A 20,446-nucleotide genomic window follows, 5' to 3' on the forward strand; every position below is an offset into this window, starting at 1 on the left:
TAAATAAGCACTTCACTACGCTCTTCAACAATGAATAAGTACTTCGTGAAATATAGCCTAAGAGACCCACACGGTGCACACACTCGTCACCTTTACACACGTGGGACAAGGAGTCTCCGGAGATCACATAAGTAAAACCCACTTGACTAGCATAATGACATCTAGATTACAAGCATCATCATATGAATCTCAATCATGTAAGGCAGCTCATGAGATTATTGTATTGAACTACATAGGAGAGAGATGAACCACATAGCTACCGGTACAGCCCCGAGCCTCGATGGAGAACTACTCCCTCCTCATGGGAGCAAGCAGCGGTGATGAAGATGGCGGTGGAGATGGCAGCGGTGTCGATGGAGGAGCCTTCCGGGGCACTTCCCCGCTCCGGCAGGGTGCCGGAACGAGACTCCCGTCCCCCGCATCTTGGCTTCGCGATGGTGGCGGCTCGGGAACTTTTCTCGTATCGTGGCTTTCTCCGTAAGGGTTTTCGATGCGGGGGCTTTAAATAGGCGAAGAGGCGGCGCAGGAGGGTCAACGAGGCGACGAGACCATAGGGTGGCGCGGCCAGGGCCTGGGCCGCGCCACCATGTCATCTGGGCCCACCAGGGCCCCCCTCTGGTCCTTCCCGGGTGTTCTGGAAGCTTCGTGGAAAAATAGGAACCTCGGCGGTGATTTCGTCCAATTCCGAGAATATTTCGTTACTAGGATTTCGAAACCAAAAACAGCAGAAAACGAGAACCGGCACTTCGGCATCTTGTTAATAGGTTAGTTCCAGAAAATGCGTAAATACGACATATAATGTGTATAAAACATGTAGGTATCATCAATAAAGTAGCATGGAACATAAGAAATTATCGATACGTTGGAGACGTATCACCCAGCGTAAGCATTGTATGCTTGTACATGATATTTATGCTGCTTCCATTGTCTATCAGCACTTTGCTGAACTTGACTCGAGTCGTTGGCCCATGCATGATTGGGTCCACAACAAGAGCGTAGCCACCCGGGTTTGGCATGAGCTTAGGGTGATCCCTGAATGACCAGGTAATTTCCTGATCTGACCACAGCATGTATCTTGGGACTGCCGGCATCACTGCGTTCACTTCCATGGAACGGCGATGCACGCTCTGTCTGTCGGTTGGTTCAGTAACGAACACAACGCAGCACAAGTGCGGATCCTTGTAAACATTCCGGCCCAAAGGTGCCGGCGGTGGCGGCTGGCCCTCGCCATCCTCCACCTGGTGAATTTGCTGGTGCTGCTGCCGGTTTGGCTGAGGCTGCACCGGTAAAGCGTTTGCTCCGGTAAGCGGTGGTGGCGGTGGTTGCTGCCGCAACATATCTTGCGAGGGCGGCAGTATCGTAGTGCAGCCTTGCGCTTGCGCATCTTTTACCGCACCCCTCAACATCAAGTGCTTGACCCAAGAACAGCCCTTTGTCAAATGATTCGCCAGCTTCGCCGGATTCGGAGTGTGAAACCGGCATGGTTGCTCCATTGCCGCTTCCATGGTATACCTTGCATGTTCCTGCCAATCTTTTTTCTCTCCCCACTTCTTCTTTTCAACCCATTGTTTCTTAGGACCCGCCCACGGCTGCGATCCGGTTTTTTGCCTCTGGCTTCCGCTGGGGCCGGAATGTTCCTGCACCGCGGCTACTTGTTGCGGACCATACCTTCGATCCGGGAAATCTTCCCTTCTTTTGTTGTGCCGGTTATCCCGGTATTGTTCTTGCCGTGGTTGGCTTGTTTGGACCGGTTCAGCTTGTACTGCCGGTTGCATTGGGTCTCCCAACGCATAGTTATCTGCCACCCGGATCATATCTGCCAGAGTTGTTGGCATGTTTCGCTGCAACTTTTGCCATAACGGTGTTCCCCTCCGGCACCCATTGCAAAACCAAGCAATGGCTTGTGCCTCTATCACCCCTTCACAGGAGTTTCTCATTGAGCTCCACCGGGTCAGATAGTCCCGGTCTGTTTCATTCGGGCGTTGTACGCACAATGCGAGCTGCTGCGGCCTGTTTGGCCTCCGGTATGTACTAGTGAAGTTACTCACAAAAGCTTCCTCAAAGTCCAACCATCCATTTATGCTTCCTGCCGGCAAGTTGTTAAGCCAAATACGTGCAGGTCCCACTAGGAAGGATGGTATGATTCTCATGGCCCAACGCCGGTTTCCTCCGCCACCAGCGACGTAAACAGCTGTTACATAATCTGCCAGCCAATCTTCCGGCTTAGTCGTGCCATCATACGTTTTTGTGTCCCGGGGCAATTGGAAATTGCGTACCGGTGGCTCTTCTCTCATGATTCGCGGGCCAAAGCACTTTGGGCCTGGAGGACCCTCAGCTTCGATCATCTCGGAAAGATACACTCTGTCCAGCCTGTGCCTCGCATCCTGGCCTGGCAAGCATCTTTCTCCCACACGTTCCCCCAAAGGGTTCCGGTAGGCTCCGGTTCGTTCCACTCCGGAATCTGCTTCATCATATCTTACCGGTTCCACGGCTCTTGCCTGCCGGTACCTTGGTTGTGGCATTTCCTCTTCAACGTACGCTGCCCTTGCAGCTCGATAATTTTGCCCGGTTTCATATCTACCGGCGTAATTGTTTCCGGCATAGCCATTTCCGGCATAGCCACGACCTGCCCCATAGCTTTTTCCTCCGGCCTCGTGTGGCCCGGCTTGTTGTTTTCCGGCAAGAACCGGATCATACACGGTCATCTGCCGCGCATTTACCTATTTTTCTTTTCTTTTGTCCGGATGGGGGGATGATGCCTGCCCATGGGACTTGCTTCCGGCATTCTTTGTCGACCGGATCGATTTTGACTCTATCGCTGCTTTGTTGATTCTAGCGAGTTCAGCGTTTTGTGCCTCTATCATATCAAGCAACTCTCTAACTCTGTCCTGCTGTCTTGCTAGTGCATCTCCGGATAGAGACTCACACAACTCTACAGCAGCTTTAGCAGCTTTTATAGTTTTATCCGGGCTACTGTACTTAGGTTTCTCTACGATGCTCACAGATGCAGAGGTACTTTTGCCGGCAAGAACTTCCTTACGCAGATCCTGATCTAGATTGCGAGCCTTAAGCCGGTTCTCCGGCACCCTAGCAGCCTGAGCGCTAACAGAAGCAAAGCCATGGGCAGCGTTGTACTCACGTAAGGTTAGGTTCAGCTCGCGCTGTGCCCGGATGATGTTCGCGCCCCCGGAAAGCAGCTTCTTGCGTGTCGCCTCCAGCTCTGCTTGTGCCGCTGTCGGGTCGATGTTCTGTGCAATGGGCGTCGCCAGCTCGTGCATCGCCGCTTGGAGAGGTCTCTGGCGGTGCAGTAGATGTTCCCGCAGCGCCCTCGTCGCGCTCCAGCGGTGGTTTGGCCGGGCGCGTCGACACCGTGCGCCCTGCGCCTTCTCCCACAGCTTCCTTGTCAGCACCTGCCGCGCCGGCCATCATCACTTCCACGCTGCCGGCGGCGCGGCCCGCACATAGCCACCTTGGCGGATCCGGCGCCACCAGCACCGGCGAGAGGTACTGGCGCACAGGTACGGTGCCGAAGTAGACGCGGTGGCTGCCGAACTCGATGATGCGGACGTTCTTGGGGAACTTACCGCCGTTGGCGAAGCAGCGCGCGTTGTCGTTGATGAAGTCCATCGAGTAGATGCGCTGCACAAGTGCAGACACCACCCGCTCGCCGGCGACGTCGAGGATGCCCGCCCGAATGTGAACTCCAGCAAGCGCCACTTCTTGCCCCACGGTGGGCGCCAACTGTCGTCGTGGTGAACAGACAGATGCCATAGGATGGCTTAAGTTGGGGCCGAATGGGCGCTAGAGGATTCGGGGGAGGGTTTTGGTTGTATTGTATGGACTTCCGGATAAACTATGGATGAACTCGACTTTGGCTTGAGGAAGAAGAAGAAGAACACATGCACAAACTCAGCTCTAGATCTCTCTATTCTTTGGTTACACAAGGTTACAGGTTTTTCTACCCAAGGCTCATCGTGTCATCTCATTCGTATTGACTCATTATCCTCCTCTCATCATGCCCGCGATGGAGCATGCCCCCTCTCCTTATATAGGGGAGAGGGTGGCTTACAGGGGAAGAAACCCTAGGAAACCCTAACGGCATCTTTGAACAGACAAACTACTTTACAAAGCTACTTTGGCTACCGGTGACGCCGGTATCTCTTTAATCAGGGAGCGGTGACGCCCTCCGGTAGCTTTTTACGTCATCATCTGCTTTGGCGCCAGGGCTTCGTTTAAAGCTACTTTGCTTAGGTCACCCTTGTCCTCTAGCTCTTGAGAGAATCTTTGACCAGTCTTGCCGACGTGCTACAGTGTAGTTTATACCGGTAATCCGGTATCTTCTTAACTCATTCCGGTATACCCCTCCTGGGGATACCGGTATAGACTTCCTTACCCAAAAGCTTAACTTCATAGTCCGGATTGAACCTTAAACCGGTATCTTGATAGCCCAAACCATCCGGTTTGGCATGCCTTTTGCATACCGGGGGTCATCCCCCCAACAAGACCTCAAAGGAAGTGGCCGCCATTGCCACCACCAATATTCCCTCTTCATCTCTCTTTGAATCCTCCAATGAGAAACCTCACATCAAGAATGCACATTGCTTCATGGCAAGGTCATCCTTGGATATATCTATTGTGTTATCAACTCAAGAAGAATACACATCCGGGGATGATGATGAAGAAGAAGATGAAACTTCCAATGGGTTGGTTGCTCTTGCTTCCCTCTCCACCAACTCTTCATCACCAATTGAATTCCCCAATTCACTTGAAGGAAGAAAGTTGCCTCATGGCTAAATCTTCCGAGGTATCATCCCCTAACCCCTCTATGCCTAACATGTCAAATGTTCTAGGGGTTGATCATGCTAGCTTAAAAATGAAACAAGAAATGCTTGATTTCGATGAGTTCATTCTTAACTTGAAAGGTGACACTAAAAGGCATGTTTCGGCTCTCATGATTCGTCTAGCACAACTAGATGATACTCTTGATAAAAAAATGTCAAATAGAAAGAGAGGATTCTCTTGAAATAGCCGCTCTAAAAAATGCCCTTGAGGAAGGACAAGAAACTATAGCTTCTCTTGAAGAGAGGCTAGAAACTCTTGAAGAGCCTCAAGATGAAATTGCTAAGCTTACTAAAGAAAGAGATCTTGCTAGGGCTAAGGCAAAAGTGCTTAAAAAGGAAAAGGCCAAATTTGGTGTTGATCATGAGAAACTTGTGAAGGATCTAGATGAACTAGACAAGGCTCACAAAGCTTTGAAGAGTGAATACTCTCTCCTCTCCAAGTCTAATGAGCAACTTCAAATTAGGCTTGCTAAATATGATGTGCCTAGCTCCTCTACCTCTTCTTGTGATCATGCAAATATTGTTGAGGAAAATGCTAGGTTGAAGGATGAACTTGCTAAGGCCTCCTCTCCCCAAAGTAAACTTTCTTTGGATGACCTTTTGAGTAAGCAAAGGTCAAACAATGGGAAGGAGGCCCTTGGCTTTAATTCCAAGGCAAAGAAGGCAAACAAGAAGAAGGCCAAGCCCGCACAAGAAAATAAGAAAGTTATCACTAATGGTGATGCCCCAAAGGGCAAAACTATTAATGATGATAATGCGGGAATTGCTAACCCTCACTATGTTTTATTTAAATCTATTGGCCCTTTTGATGGTTATATTGCTTGGTCTATTTGGGTCCCAAAGACCCTTGTTGCTAACAAAAGAGGACCCATTGAAAAATGGGTACCTAAATCCAAGAATTGATCTCATGTAGGACTATGCCGCCGGAGGTTCAAAATGGGTGCTTGATAGTGGATGCACAAGTCATATGACCGGCGGCAAGAATCTCGTCCAGGAGTTGAGGCCTAACCTTCTTGATATCACCGTCTCCTTTGGCGATAATTCAACATCCGAGGTATTGGGTTTTGGCAAGGTTGTGGTTGCACACAACATTACTCTTGTGGATGTCATGCTTGTCAAAACCCTTGTTTACAATTTATTGTACGTTTCCGCCCTTGGCAAGATGGATTTCACCGTCTTTATTGATAATGATATTGTGGTCCTCTTGTGGAGCAAGACTCTAAAAGTCGCTTTCGTTGGGTATCGCCAACATAACTTGTATGTGGTGGACTTCTCGGGGGCCACCACGTCAAGTGCGATGTGCCTATTCGGAAAGGCGGATGTCGGTTGGTTGTGGCATCGCCGCATGGCCCATGTCAACATGAGAACTTTGCAAAGTCTTCACAAGGGGAACCATATTGTGGGACTAATGGACAATGTTTCTTTTGCCAAAGATCATGTTTGTAGGGCTTGTGTTGAAGGCAAAATGCATGACTCTCCGCACCCAAGCAAGACTATTATCCTTTCCAAGAGGATCTTGGAGCTCCTTCATGTGGATCTCTTTGGTCCTACCACTCATGCAAGTCTTGGTGCGAAGAAACATTGCTTGGTGATTGTTGATGACTATTCAAGATATACTTGGGTCTACTTTCTCAAGAAGGAAGATGAGACTCAACAAATCTTCATTGACTTTGCCACCAAGGTGCAACGTCAACACAACCTCCTCATATTGGCAATAAGAAGTGACAACGGCTCCGAGTTCAAGAACTACACACTCAATGATTTTCTTAGTGAAGAGGGGATAAGACATCAATATTCCGCTGCATACACCCCTCAACAAAATGGTGTTGCGGAGAGGAAGAACCGAACTCTTATGGATATGGCAAGATCTATGATGGCGGAGTACAAATCCCGCTATAATTTTTGGGCCGAAGCAATCTCCACCGCTTGTCATTCTTCTAACCGGCTCTATCTCCGTAAGGGCTTGAACAAGACTCCATATGAAATACTCACCGGGAACAAGGTGTTCGGGTGTAAGTGTTTCTATAAAATCAAAGGAGTTCGTTTATCTAAATTTGCTCCTAAAGCTTTGGGGGGTATATTTGTTGGTTACGGTGCCGAATCTCACACTTATACAGTCTTTGATATATTGTCAACACCCGGATTTTTAAGTCCAGATGCCTATTATGCCATACATCGCAATCCCAGGAAGATTGTTGTTGCGAGACATAACAGTTGATATCATAAGTCATCATTCATTACAAACCATAATCGTCTTATAAAAGTAGATCACATGATCCAGTATTACAACAATAGTTGATCTATTGATCAACGAACATCACAAATAGCGGAAGCGAAGTAGTAGTGGACTATCTAATCCACAGGCCAACGCTTGACGTCAGGAGTAGTCCTAGTTGTCGTAGACGTCCTGCTGTCCTTCTTCCGGGTTCTGGTACTCCGCTTCATAGTCTGGCCATTTGAATAGCCAGGGACAAAGCCATGAGTACTTTTAAAGTACTCACAAACTAATACTAATGTAAGCACTATCAATTTGTAGTAAGGGGATACTAAGCTCTAGGTTTCTTTGCATAAAGCCAATTTTAATTCATAAGCATTTTCATAAAAGACTCTTTATTTGCTAACTAACTCAAGTGAGAACATTAGTGTCATTCCCACAACTCTGTTGTGGTTCACGTCAAAGTCACCATTCACCTTTCAAATTCAATTCACAAGTCATATGTCATATTTTTGAAAATGGTCTGATGACGGAACAGTATGGCCTTTCCAATCGTCCGTAACCGTGGACACGGCTATTCGAATAGGTTTACACTCTGCAGAGGTTGTACACTTGTGCCACAACATTTGATTACATCCGTCAGGGATAACCCTGAATCATCGTAACTCAGTACGCGGATCATCAACCATAACCTTTCACTTAAATAACCTAGTATAGGCACCTCTCCCCATGAGCTTGGCCTCCCGGTGAAAACAAACCGTCAACCCGGGAACTGCACAGGGCTTGGGTCGTACATTCACCTCATGTTCACATCATTTCACTTTCAACGGAGGCAGCCTCGGCATAACCCCTATGATGCTTGTTTAGAGGGAACCCATACTAAACTACATAAGTTTCTAGTTAAGCCCTACCCATAATCAGGTATTGTGGGGGTACTTGTATAATTGGAAGGGTATCGCATCCGAACCCAACCATCAGTTTTTATCAAATTCATCATGTCATTCAAGTCACATTCACCTTCAAAATCTTTCAAAGTCATTTCATTTCACATGTTCCCATCTAGAGTAGTCACTTTTATTTATTTAGCACTAGCAACTAGTCATGAGGGGTGCTAATTTGCTTGTATTGCTCTAGGCTAAATTTGATGCTCTTGTTCTAATCTATATCTAGACCAAGTGAATCATGAATCAAAAAGTAAACTTTGATAAACAAAACTCAAAAACTTGGGATAGGATCATTAAATCTAAAGTATGATGTAGTGGTGCCTTGCTCTAGTAGAGCTTTGCACTAGGTTAACTTGCAAGAATATTAGCTTGCCTTGGTTGGTGTAGTGATCAAAGTTCTCTTCTTCTTCCTCTTGGTAGAAGACCTCCTCTTCTTGGTAGTCTCCGGTACTAGCGTCTATAAACGAATACGAGGATAACAATCACCAATCAATACTTAAGGGGACTACTTAGCCTTAATGGCTTACTCAAGATGATCTATCATCATCACCAACATCCATACTAGGGTTTCACTTTTATTTACTTTGGAAAGGAATTTCCTCTCATTGAAATATTTATTAGGGTTTTCTATTTATTAACCATGAGAAATAATTTCCTCTCATTGAATCTTGTTAAGATTTAATTTCCTCAGTTAATAATATATGAACCTATGTTGACCTAGGTCAACACTTCATCATCATTATTTGAGGAAAATGATTTAAATGAGATGATACACCTCATGCAATTTAATACTAGCATGGTAATGATTTAATATCACTAAGTAATAAAATATGAGGTTCACTAGACCAAGGTCATCTCCCCTTATTGAATTCCTTAGGACCAAGATTTAAATGAGAGAGTAACTCTCATAATATTTAAATAATTAAATTTTGATAATTTAAATGGACTAGAAATGGCTCCATAGCCATTATTTGACTCTAGCCCATGATCATATGAAGCAACCATATCATATTTTTACATAATCAATTAGAGTATTCGAAATGTGAATTATAGCCATTGGATTCATCTTAAAATTCAATAGGGTTGATTTTATAAATTTATTTGAAGTTGGAAAACCTTCTGACTTGTTATTTTTACTATTCAAATTCTACAACAGATATTGATTTGAATCCAGTGTGGTTGGATAGAGCTTTTCATAAGCTTTCCAAATATATAAAATTCGTTGAATTTGGTTCAGCCGATTTGAAGTTATTTGATTTTGAATAAGGCATCTGCAAGCAATTTGACTGAATTGGATTTATTCGAATTCAAAATTTGGGCCTAGGCGGGAAAAGAAATGGGCCGGCCCAGCTTTGCTCTGGCGCTCAGCGGGCCGCCTGATAGGGTGGGTCCCACACGTCAGTGCATTTAAACAGCGAAGCGGTATAGATGAATGAGGGGCGTAGGATCAAAGGGGATCGGACGGTCGAGGTTCGTCGCCTTCCTCGACACAGCTCGCCGGAGAGCAAACCCTACCGGTGGCCAGAGGGTCGCGACGGAGGGCTTACCGGCATCCAGCACGGTCGGCGAGGCGGGCGATCGGCGTTGGAGACGACGGCGTGTCGATGGAGGGTCGCAGGAGGGGCTGGGGTGGTCGCAATCGACGGCGCCTTTGCTGCGGTACTGCGGGGCTCCGACGAGCAATTGGTGCTAGCTAGGGCTCAATGTGGACGGGCGAGAGGTCGAGGCTGATCAGGAGGAAGAGGGGAAGGCGAGGGTGTGCTTGGATTGCTCGGGGAGGCCCTCCTTTTATAGGAGCGCGAGGTGGCCGTGGGGTGCTGGCGAGGTCGACCATGGCGCCGTCGTTTGGGACGGCGAAGGGGCAAGGAGAGGTGGGCGTGGGCTTCCTGGCATGATGACAATCCTGGTGAGCGTGATGGCACGGCGAATGATGGACGGGAGCGTGCTGGAGGGGTCGTCGTCCTCGCGGTACTGTGGCGGAGTGCGATGATCATGGCGACGTCTACAGAGCACGAGCGACCAATGGCGCTTGTCTGGGCGTGTACTGGTGCGGTGTGGAGTGCTCGTGCGCAAAGAGAGAGGGAGAGGAGGACGACAGCGACGAGTGCAGGGCGTGTACTGGCGCGTCCAGAGTTGTGCCAGTGCACGCTCTGGCGTGGCCTGGGCGTGGTGATCACGCTGGGTCTAGGGCTTGGAGGCATCTCCTTGGCAAAGGACCTTGTCTAGCATGCTCAGCATGATCTGGTGAGTTAAATTGACATGGTTAGAGGGAGAGGATAGGTCCAGTGGCAGGGATGGCATGATGGTGAGCACCATGCTGACATGGGGTGGCATGGGGGTGTGCAGGGCTCCTCTATGGTCAACTCTTGCATGGTTGTGACCGAGTGAGGTGAGTGGAGATGATTTGGCAAGGTGAGAGTGACTAGAGGTGTAAGATAGCTAGGGTTGGCATGGTGATGTCCAAATCAATGGCATGGCTTGGCATTGATCTTGTGTGCACACTTTTCTTGTTCTTGGAGTGCTGCAAGCTTGAGAGGGGTGAGATGAGTGTGTATGACATGGTGCACAAGGTTGGAGAGGGCTAGATGTGTGCACATTGGATTAAAGTGAAAATGTGTATGTGGTACATGCAATGATGTGGCATGATTGAGGTGGTGATCATGGCCAAGGTTGTGTCACTTCATTGATGTGCCTTTAGGGTACATGGTGTACTATCAAGGAGGACAAGAGAGGGAGAGAGAAAAAGTGAAAAAGTGATGATAAGTGAATGGTACCTCCATTTGATTCTATGTGTACTTCATATATGACAAGCAAAGGTCTCTCTTGTGTGTAAATTCGACCAAATTTCTGCATGGTTGTGTTCCAAATGATGTTGGGCAACAATGTGTGGCATTGGTTTGAAATTTGGAGAGGTTTTATGAAAATTCAAAAAATGGAGGGAATCTAGAATGCTGTTTCAAAGTGGCATCTTGGCTTGACTATTTGGAGCAATGGTCAATGATCTGGTCAAAGTGGTCAACACCAAAGTTGTTCATCTTGATGAAGTCTTGGATGAGGTGCAAAGAGTTGTGAGGGTTTGGTTTAAGAATCTCTTAATAAAAGGGCTCAAAGTGGGTAAGATATTAAAAATGTCACATGTGACCATTATCACATGCCTCAAGTAATTTTCATTTCTTTGATTTTTGATTTGGTTTTGCTTGACCCAAATGATGTTGTTGAGTGTTGAAATGGTATAGAGGAGTGATCCAACCATTCACACCAAGTCTCAAGGTCAAAAGCTAAAATTTGTAATTTTGCTATTTCTTCTCATATGCCTCTATGGCATTTTTATTTTCTTTTTATTTCCTTTTGTTTCACCTTGGTTTTGATTTGTTAAGTACTAGGTAAGGTTTATTGAGGTTTTCCAATCCTCTAAACAAGGTAGAAAGGCCCAGGGTAAAGTTTTAGAAAAATAACCATAGCCTCATATATGAAGCTAGTAGCATTTCTCTTTTTCTTAAAGGTCTCACTTTGATCCAAATGATCATGGATTAGGGTTTAGTGGGGTTTAACCATGGTTCACAACCCTTTGAAAAAGTGGCTAGGGCAAAAGTCAAGGTTTGCCAATTAGGGTTTTAGGCTTACATATGTTTTCTCTTTTCATTTATTTTTATTTTGCTTTATTTCATTTTGACTTCAAAGAGCAAGGTTTAGGGTTTTAGGTCTTTTCAAAATACTTCAACAATCAAATCATGGCAATAACACAACATATAAGCATGGTCACTATGCATCAAACTTAATTTAATAAAAGTTTTTGTTGGTTCCAAATTTTGGAAAAAGGGAAATTCATTTTCTTCTTTGTTTTAAAATTTGGGGATGTTACAAACCCTTCCCCCTTAAACAAATCTCGTCCCGAGATTTTTAAGAAAAGTTAGGTTCCTAAGAGAGATTGGGCAATTGAGTTAACAGGAAGACATACTTGGCATGGCCTGGGGTGCTTCCTGCGCTTCGGTGGCACTTATGTGGTAGAGGCGGCCGTTGCGGTTGTTCGGGTTCCTTTTAGCTGCAAAGCGGCGCTGTTGCTGGGCAGGTGCAGCAGTGTTGGGGGCAGTCTTGGCAAGTTTTTTGGGGCACTCATTGGAGTAGTGACCCACAGTTCCACATTCATAGCAGGTTACCGTTGACTTATCCTTTGGGGTGACGGGGATGGCGTTGCTTCCAGTCCTTGGGGCAGTATTGGTGTTGTTCTTGTCACCATTGGGGTGGCTGTTGTTGTTGTTGTTGCTGCTGTTGTGGCCTCCGGGCTTCGGGTGTCCTCCATTGTTGTTGTTGTAGCTTGGACGGAATGTCTGAGCAGGGGGGCTTGTTATATCTTGGGGCAAATCCTCCAGTTAAATTGTTGCGGTGCTTCTGTGCATGGCTGGGTCCATTCTGGTTCATCATTCTTCGCTTGCGGTTCTCGTTGGCTTGATGCAGTTTCCCTTCCATCTGTATGGCTGAGTCCACAAGGGCTTCCAAGTCAGTGGACGGAATGTACACTAACACAGTCTGCATCTCATCGTGCAGTCCATTCAGAAATCTTTCTTTCCTCTTCTCGTTTGTGTCGGTCTCATCCGGGGCGTACCTTGACAGAGTAAGAAACCTGACGCGGTATTCCACCACGGACATCCTTCCTTGCTTGAGTTCGCGGAACTCGTCTCTCATCCTCTTGATCAGTCCCTGGGGTACATGGTATTTGCTAAACTTCAGCTTGAAGTCTTCCCAGGTCATCAATTGTCCAGCATTCATTGCGCGGGCACTTGTCCACCGAGGCTCCGGCGAGTCCCGACGGGTAGTGGGTGGCGAACGGTACTTTCTCTGCGGCTTCTACTCCCGCAACTTCCGGGTTGTTCTCCATTGTTTGGAGCCGATCATCGACATCTAGGGGCTCTTCAGGTTTGTTGAACATTGGAGGGTTGGTGTTCGAAAATTCTTCGACTTCGATCCGGGGTGATCATGGTTTCCATGGCCTTGATTGTTCTGGGCTATCTGCTGCAGTGCGGCAATATTGGCTTGTCTTTCAGCTCTCTCAGCTTCTCGGTCTGCCATCAGGGTCTGCAGCAGTTGCATCATGGCATCTTGGCTGCTGTTGCAAGTTGGTGGGGCCATCTGAACATTTGAGGTAGATCATAAGATAAGAGGGAAATTTCTATGGTTTGTTTGGTTTTAAGTTTAAAAAGTTCAAAACTTGAAAACTTGAGTAGTGTTGAGGGGGTAAGAACCAACAACACTTTTTCATTCATACCAAACATCACATATTACAAAGCTAACACACCGTTGGTTTTAAGAACCATTCATCGCTCTACGATACAAGGGGATCCTGATACAAACTCACACCTACTCAAGTGCTATAGTGATACTACTCTTCCTCCGGAATAGTGGGTTCTTCATCTTCACGGGTAATATGCGTGGCGAAAAGCGCGAGCGTTGTCCAACTCCTTGCGGGTCTTGTACAGCATGAAGTCTAGGTATGCAACATAGTGGTTCATCTCCGGGTGCGGTGGCATGGTTATTGGCCTTCCCATGGGATCATGTCTTGGGTAGTAGAAAAAGCGAGTGTTCTTGATTTTGTTCACATTTTGTCCACACAGACGGGCAACTGCTTCCTGCATGGCTTTGGCTATTCCATCCTTCCAAGTGTTTCCCGTTACAGAAAACCAGATGGTTTCCCATATTGGGGCTCCAAGCTTTCTTCTCAGATCTGCAGTAACTTCCCACCGAGGTGGTCTTCCTGATTGATTGTTGAGTGGTATTCCAAAGAACTCGGGGTACAGGCGTCCTAAATATTCAACTAGTTGCTTCAAATCCTTCTCGAACATCAGGTTTCCTGCGTGGCCAAGCTGATAGGACTCACATTGGTACTCCATCTGTGAGCAATTAGGATGAGTAAGTTAGAGAGGTGATCAAGTGTGCAACCTTTTATGTAGAATTACAAAGAAAAGTAGGGTATGAATTTCTCTTTGAAAAAGATCTCAAGGATAAGGATGAGAATAAGTTTTCATAAATACTCACTTCCTTTGTTTTGAAACTAAGTTCTTCAGACGTCCATTCTAACTAGGGTCTCCTAAGGTCAAACAATGGCTCTGATACCAACTTGTCAACACCCGGATTTTTAAGTCCAGATGCCTATTATGCCATACATCGCAATCCCAGGAAGATTGTTGTTGCGAGACATAACAGTTGATATCATAAGTCATCATTCATTACAAACCATAATCGTCTTATAAAAGTAGATCACATGATCCAGTATTACAACAATAGTTGATCTATTGATCAACGAACATCACAAATAGCGGAAGCGAAGTAGTAGTGGACTATCTAATCCACAGGCCAACGCTTGACGTCAGGAGTAGTCCTAGTTGTCGTAGACGTCCTGCTCGTCCTTCTTCGGGTTACGGTACTCCGCTTCATAGTCTGGCCATTTGAATAGCCAGGGACAAAGCCATGAGTACTTTTAAAGTACTCGCAAACTAATACTAATGTAAGCACTATCAATTTGTAGTAAGGGGATACTAAGCTCTAGGTTTCTTTGCATAAAGCCAATTTTAATTCATAAGCATTTTCATAAAAGACTCTTTATTTGCTAACTAACTCAAGTGAGAACATTAGTGTCATTCCCACAACTCTGTTGTGGTTCACGTCAAAGTCACCATTCACCTTTCAAATTCAATTCACAAGTCATATGTCATATTTTTGAAAATGGTCTGATGACGGAACGAGTATGGCCTTTCCAATCGTCCGTAACCGTGGACACGGCTATTCGAATAGGTTTACACTCTGCAGAGGTTGTACACTTGTGCCACAACATTTGATTACATCCGTCAGGGATAACCCTGAATCATCGTAACTCAGTACGCGGATCATCAACCATAACCTTTCACTTAAATAACCTAGTATAGGCACCTCTCCCCATGAGCTTGGCCTCCGGTGAAAACAAACCGTCAACCGGGAACTGCACAGGGCTTGGGTCGTACATTCACCTCATGTTCACATCATTTCACTTTCAACGGAGGCAGCCTCGGCATAACCCCTATGATGCTTGTTTAGAGGGAACCCATACTAAACTACATAAGTTTCTAGTTAAGCCCTACCCATAATCAGGTATTGTGGGGGTACTTGTATAATTGGAAGGGTATCGCATCCGAACCCAACCATCAGTTTTTATCAAATTCATCATGTCATTCAAGTCACATTCACCTTCAAAATCTTTCAAAGTCATTTCATTTCACATGTTCCCATCTAGAGTAGTCACTTTTATTTATTTAGCACTAGCAACTAGTCATGAGGGGTGCTAATTTTCTTGTATTGCTCTAGGCTAAATTTGATGCTCTTGTTCTAATCTATATCTAGACCAAGTGAATCATGAATCAAAAAGTAAACTTTGATAAACAAAACTCAAAAACTTGGGATAGGATCATTAAATCTAAAGTATGATGTAGTGGTGCCTTGCTCTAGTAGAGCTTTGCACTAGGTTAACTTGCAAGAATATTAGCTTGCCTTGGTTGGTGTAGTGATCAAAGTTCTCTTCTTCTTCCTCTTGGTAGAAGACCTCCTCTTCTTGGTAGTCTCCGGTACTAGCGTCTATAAACGAATACGAGGATAACAATCACCAATCAATACTTAAGGGGACTACTTAGCCTTAATGGCTTACTCAAGATGATCTATCATCATCACCAACATCCATACTAGGGTTTCACTTTTATTTACTTTGGAAAGGAATTTCCTCTCATTGAAATATTTATTAGGGTTTTCTATTTATTAACCATGAGAAATAATTTCCTCTCATTGAATCTTGTTAAGATTTAATTTCCTCAGTTAATAATATATGAACCTATGTTGACCTAGGTCAACACTTCATCATCATTATTTGAGGAAAATGATTTAAATGAGATGATACACCTCATGCAATTTAATACTAGCATGGTAATGATTTAATATCACTAAGTAATAAAATATGAGGTTCACTAGACCAAGGTCATCTCCCCTTATTGAATTCCTTAGGACCAAGATTTAAATGAGAGAGTAACTCTCATAATATTTAAATAATTAAATTTTGATAATTTAAATGGACTAGAAATGGCTCCATAGCCATTATTTGACTCTAGCCCATGATCATATGAAGCAACCATATCATATTTTTACATAATCAATTAGAGTATTCGAAATGTGAATTATAGCCATTGGATTCATCTTAAAATTCAATAGGGTTGATTTTATAAATTTATTTGAAGTTGGAAAACCTTCTGACTTGTTATTTTTACTATTCAAATTCTACAACAGATATTGATTTGAATCCAGTGTGGTTGGATAGAGCTTTTCATAAGCTTTCCAAATATATAAAATTCGTTGAATTTGGTTCAGCCGATTTGAAGTTATTTGATTTTGAATAAGGCATCTGCAAGCAATTTGACTGAATTGGATTTATTCGAATTCAAAATTTGGGCCTAGGCGGGAAAAGAAATGGGCTGGCCCAGCTTTGCTCTGGCGCTCAGCGGGCCACCTGACAGGGTGGGTCCCACGCGTCAGTGCATTTAAACAGCGAAGCGGTATAGATGAATGAGGGGCGTAGGATCAAAGGGGATCGGACGGTCGAGGTTCGTCGCCTTCCTCGACACAGCTCGCCGGAGAGCAAACCCTACCGGCGGCCAGAGGGTCGCGACGGAGGGCTTACCGGCATCCAGCGCGGTCGGCGAGGCGGGCGATCGGCGTTGGAGACGACGGCGTGTCGATGGAGGGTCGCGGAGAGGGCCGGGGTGGTCGCAATCGACGGCGCCTTTGCTGCGGTACTGCGGGGCTCCGATGAGCAATTGGTGCTAGCTAGGGCTCAATGTGGACGGGCGAGAGGTCGAGGCTGATCAGGAGGAAGAGGGGAAGGCGAGGGTGTGCTTGGATTGCTCGGGGAGGCCCTCCTTTTAGAGGAGCGCGAGGTGGCCGTGGGGTGCGGGCGAGGTCGACCATGGCGCCGTCGTTTGGGACGGCGAAGGGGCAAGGAGAGGTGGGCGTGGGCTTCCTGGCATGATGACGATCCTGGTGAGCGTGATGGCACGGCGAATGATGGACGGGAGCGTGCTGGAGGGGTCGTCGTCCTCGCGGTACTGTGGCAGAGTGCGATGATCATGGCGACGTCTACAGAGCACGAGCGACCAATGGCGCTTGTCTGGGCGTGTACTGGTGCGGTGTGGAGTGCTCGTGCGCAAGGAGAGAGGGAGAGGAGGACGACAGCGACGAGTGCAGGGCGTGTACTGGCACGTCCAGAGTTGTGCCAGTGCACGCTCTGGCGTGGCCTGGGCGTGGTGATCACGCTGGGTCTAGGGCTTGGAGGCATCTCCTTGGCAAAGGACCTTGTCTAGCATGCTCAGCATGATCTGGTGAGTTAAATTGACATGGTTAGAGGGAGAGGATAGGTCCAGTGGCAGGGATTGCATGATGGTGAGCACCATGCTAACATGGGGTGGCATGGGGGTGTGCAGGGCTCCTCTATGGTCAACTCTTGCATGGTTGTGACCAGTGAGGTGAGTGGAGATGATTTGGCAAGGTGAGAGTGACTAGAGGTGTAAGATAGCTAGGGTTGGCATGGTGATGTCCAAATCAATGGCATGGCTTGGCATTGATCTTGTGTGCACACTTTTCTTGTTCTTGGAGTGCTGCAAGCTTGAGAGGGGTGAGATGAGTGTGTATGACATGGTGCACAAGGTTGGAGAGGGCTAGATGTGTGCACATTGGATTAAAGTGAAAATGTGTATGTGGTACATGCAATGATGTGGCATGATTGAGGTGGTGATCATGGCCAAGGTTGTGTCACTTCATTGATGTGCCTTTAGGGTACATGGTGTACTATCAAGGAGGACAAGAGAGGGAGAGAGAAAAAGTGAAAAAGTGATGATAAGTGAATTGTACCTCCATTTGATTCTATGTGTACTTCATATATGACAAGCAAAGGTCTCTCTTGTGTGTAAATTCGACCAAATTTCTGCATGGTTGTGTTCCAAATGATGTTGGGCAACAATGTGTGGCATTGGTTTGAAATTTGGAGAGGTTTTATGAAAATTCAAAAAATGGAGGGAATCTAGAATGCTGTTTCAAAGTGGCATCTTGCCTTGACTATTTGGAGCAATGGTCAATGATCTGGTCAAAGTGGTCAACACCAAAGTTGTTCATCTTGATGAAGTCTTGGATGAGGTGCAAAGAGTTGTGAGGGTTTGGTTTAAGAATCTCTTAATAAAAGGGCTCAAAGTGGGTAAGATATTAAAAATGTCACATGTGACCATTATCACATGCCTCAAGTAATTTTCATTTCTTTGATTTTTGATTTGGTTTTGCTTGAACCAAATGATGTTGTTGAGTGTTGAAATGGTATAGAGGAGTGATCCAACCATTCACACCAAGTCTCAAGGTCAAAAGCTAAAATTTGTAATTTTGCTATTTCTTCTCATATGCCTCTATGGCATTTTTATTTTCTTTTTATTTCCTTTTGTTTCACCTTGGTTTTGATTTGTTAAGTACTAGGTAAGGTTTATTGAGGTTTTCCAATCCTCTAAACAAGGTAGAAAGGCCCAGGGTAAAGTTTTACAAAAATAACCATAGCCTCATATATGAAGCTAGTAGCATTTCTCTTTTTCTTAAAGGTCTCACTTTGATCCAAATGATCATGGATTAGGGTTTAGTGGGGTTTAACCATGGTTCACAACCCTCTGAAAAAGTGGCTAGGGCAAAAGTCAAGGTTTGCCAATTAGGGTTTTAGGCTTACATATGTTTTCTCTTTTCATTTATTTTTATTTTGCTTTATTTCATTTTGACTTCAAAGAGCAAGGTTTAGGGTTTTAGGTCTTTTAAAAATACTTCAACAATCAAATCATGGCAATAACACAACATATAAGCATGGTCACTATGCATCAAACTTAATTTAATAAAAGTTTTTGTTGGTTCCAAATTTTGGAAAAAGGGAAATTCATTTTCTTCTTTGTTTTAAAATTTGGGGATGTTACATATATCTTCCAAGATTATCATCGAATCTTGTAGTGTGAAGTTCGAAGAAAATGATGGCTCCCAAGTGGGGCAAGTTGATGTTTGTGCAGGTGATGAAATACCTCAAGATGCCATAGTAAGAATGGGTGTGGGATTTTTCCTCCCCATTGAGGGACACAGTGTGGCGTCTCGGGAAGGACTATGCTCTACTACGGTGGAGCCCTCATCTTCACAACATCAACAAACTCCATCTCTTGAACCTAATGATGCACCAACCCAAGAACAAGAACAAAACCCTCCCTCTAGTGTGCAAGATCAAGGACAAGATCAACCAAGGATTCATGATGGCTCCGATGAGTACCCATTCAATATTTGCTACTCACCGAATAATGTCCAAGATCAAGCACATGATGATGAGCACGCTCAAGAAATTGAGGAAGCTCAAGTTGAAGGTCAAGATGGGGACCCAAACGATCAAGTTGATCAAGTGAACCTCCAAGGCCTAGAAGAACCAAGGAGGAGATCGAGGCCCGTCGTCTTGCAAGAAGAGATAGAAACCAGTAAATTCTAGAACATACTCATGAGAAGGTCCTAAGTGATGTTAGAGGAAGAGTTTCCACAAGAAGGCAATTGGATAACTTTAGCAATCATCATGCTTATATCTCCTTAGTGGAACCCAAGAAAGTATTTGAAGCTCTTGAAGATCCGGATTGGTTGGAAGCTATGCACGATGAACTCAATAACTTCAAGCGCAACAAAGTATGGACTTTAGTAGAGAAGCCAAAGGAGTGCCGCAATGTTATAGGCACTAAATGGATATTCAAGAACAAACAAGATGAGTTTGGAATTGTTGTAAGGAACAAGGCAAGATTGGTAGCTCAAGGTTTCTCCCAAATTGAAGGAATTGACTTTGGAGAAACTTATGCTCCCGTGGCTCGCCTTGAGTCCATCCGTATCCTTCTTGCATATGCATCACATCATAATTTTAAGTTACAACAAATGGATGTGAAAAGTGCATTTCTTAATGGTCCTTTGCATGAAGAGGTTTATGTTAAGCAACCCCCGGTTTTGAGGATCCCGACTTTCCTAACCACGTCTATAAGCTTGATAAAGCACTTTATGGTCTCAAACAAGCTCCTAGAGCTTGGTACGAGCACCTTAAAGAATTGTTGATAGACCGTGGGTTTGATGTTGGGCTAATCGATCCCACTCTTTTTACTCAGAGGGTCAATGGGGAGCTTTTCGTTTGCCAATTATATGTTGACGATATTATCTTTAGCTCTACTAACAAAGCTTTCAATGATGAATTTTCAAAGCTTATGACCGATATGTTTGAGATGTCTATGATGGGAGAGATGATGTTCTTTCTTGGTTTTGAGATCAAGCAATTTAGAGAAGGGACTTTCATCAATCAAGCAAAATATCTCCAAGACATGCTCAAGAGGTTCAAGATGACGGAAATG

Source organism: Lolium rigidum, chromosome 1 (genome assembly GCF_022539505.1).
Source record: "Lolium rigidum isolate FL_2022 chromosome 1, APGP_CSIRO_Lrig_0.1, whole genome shotgun sequence".
In the NCBI taxonomy this organism is placed as follows: Eukaryota; Viridiplantae; Streptophyta; class Magnoliopsida; order Poales; family Poaceae; genus Lolium; species Lolium rigidum.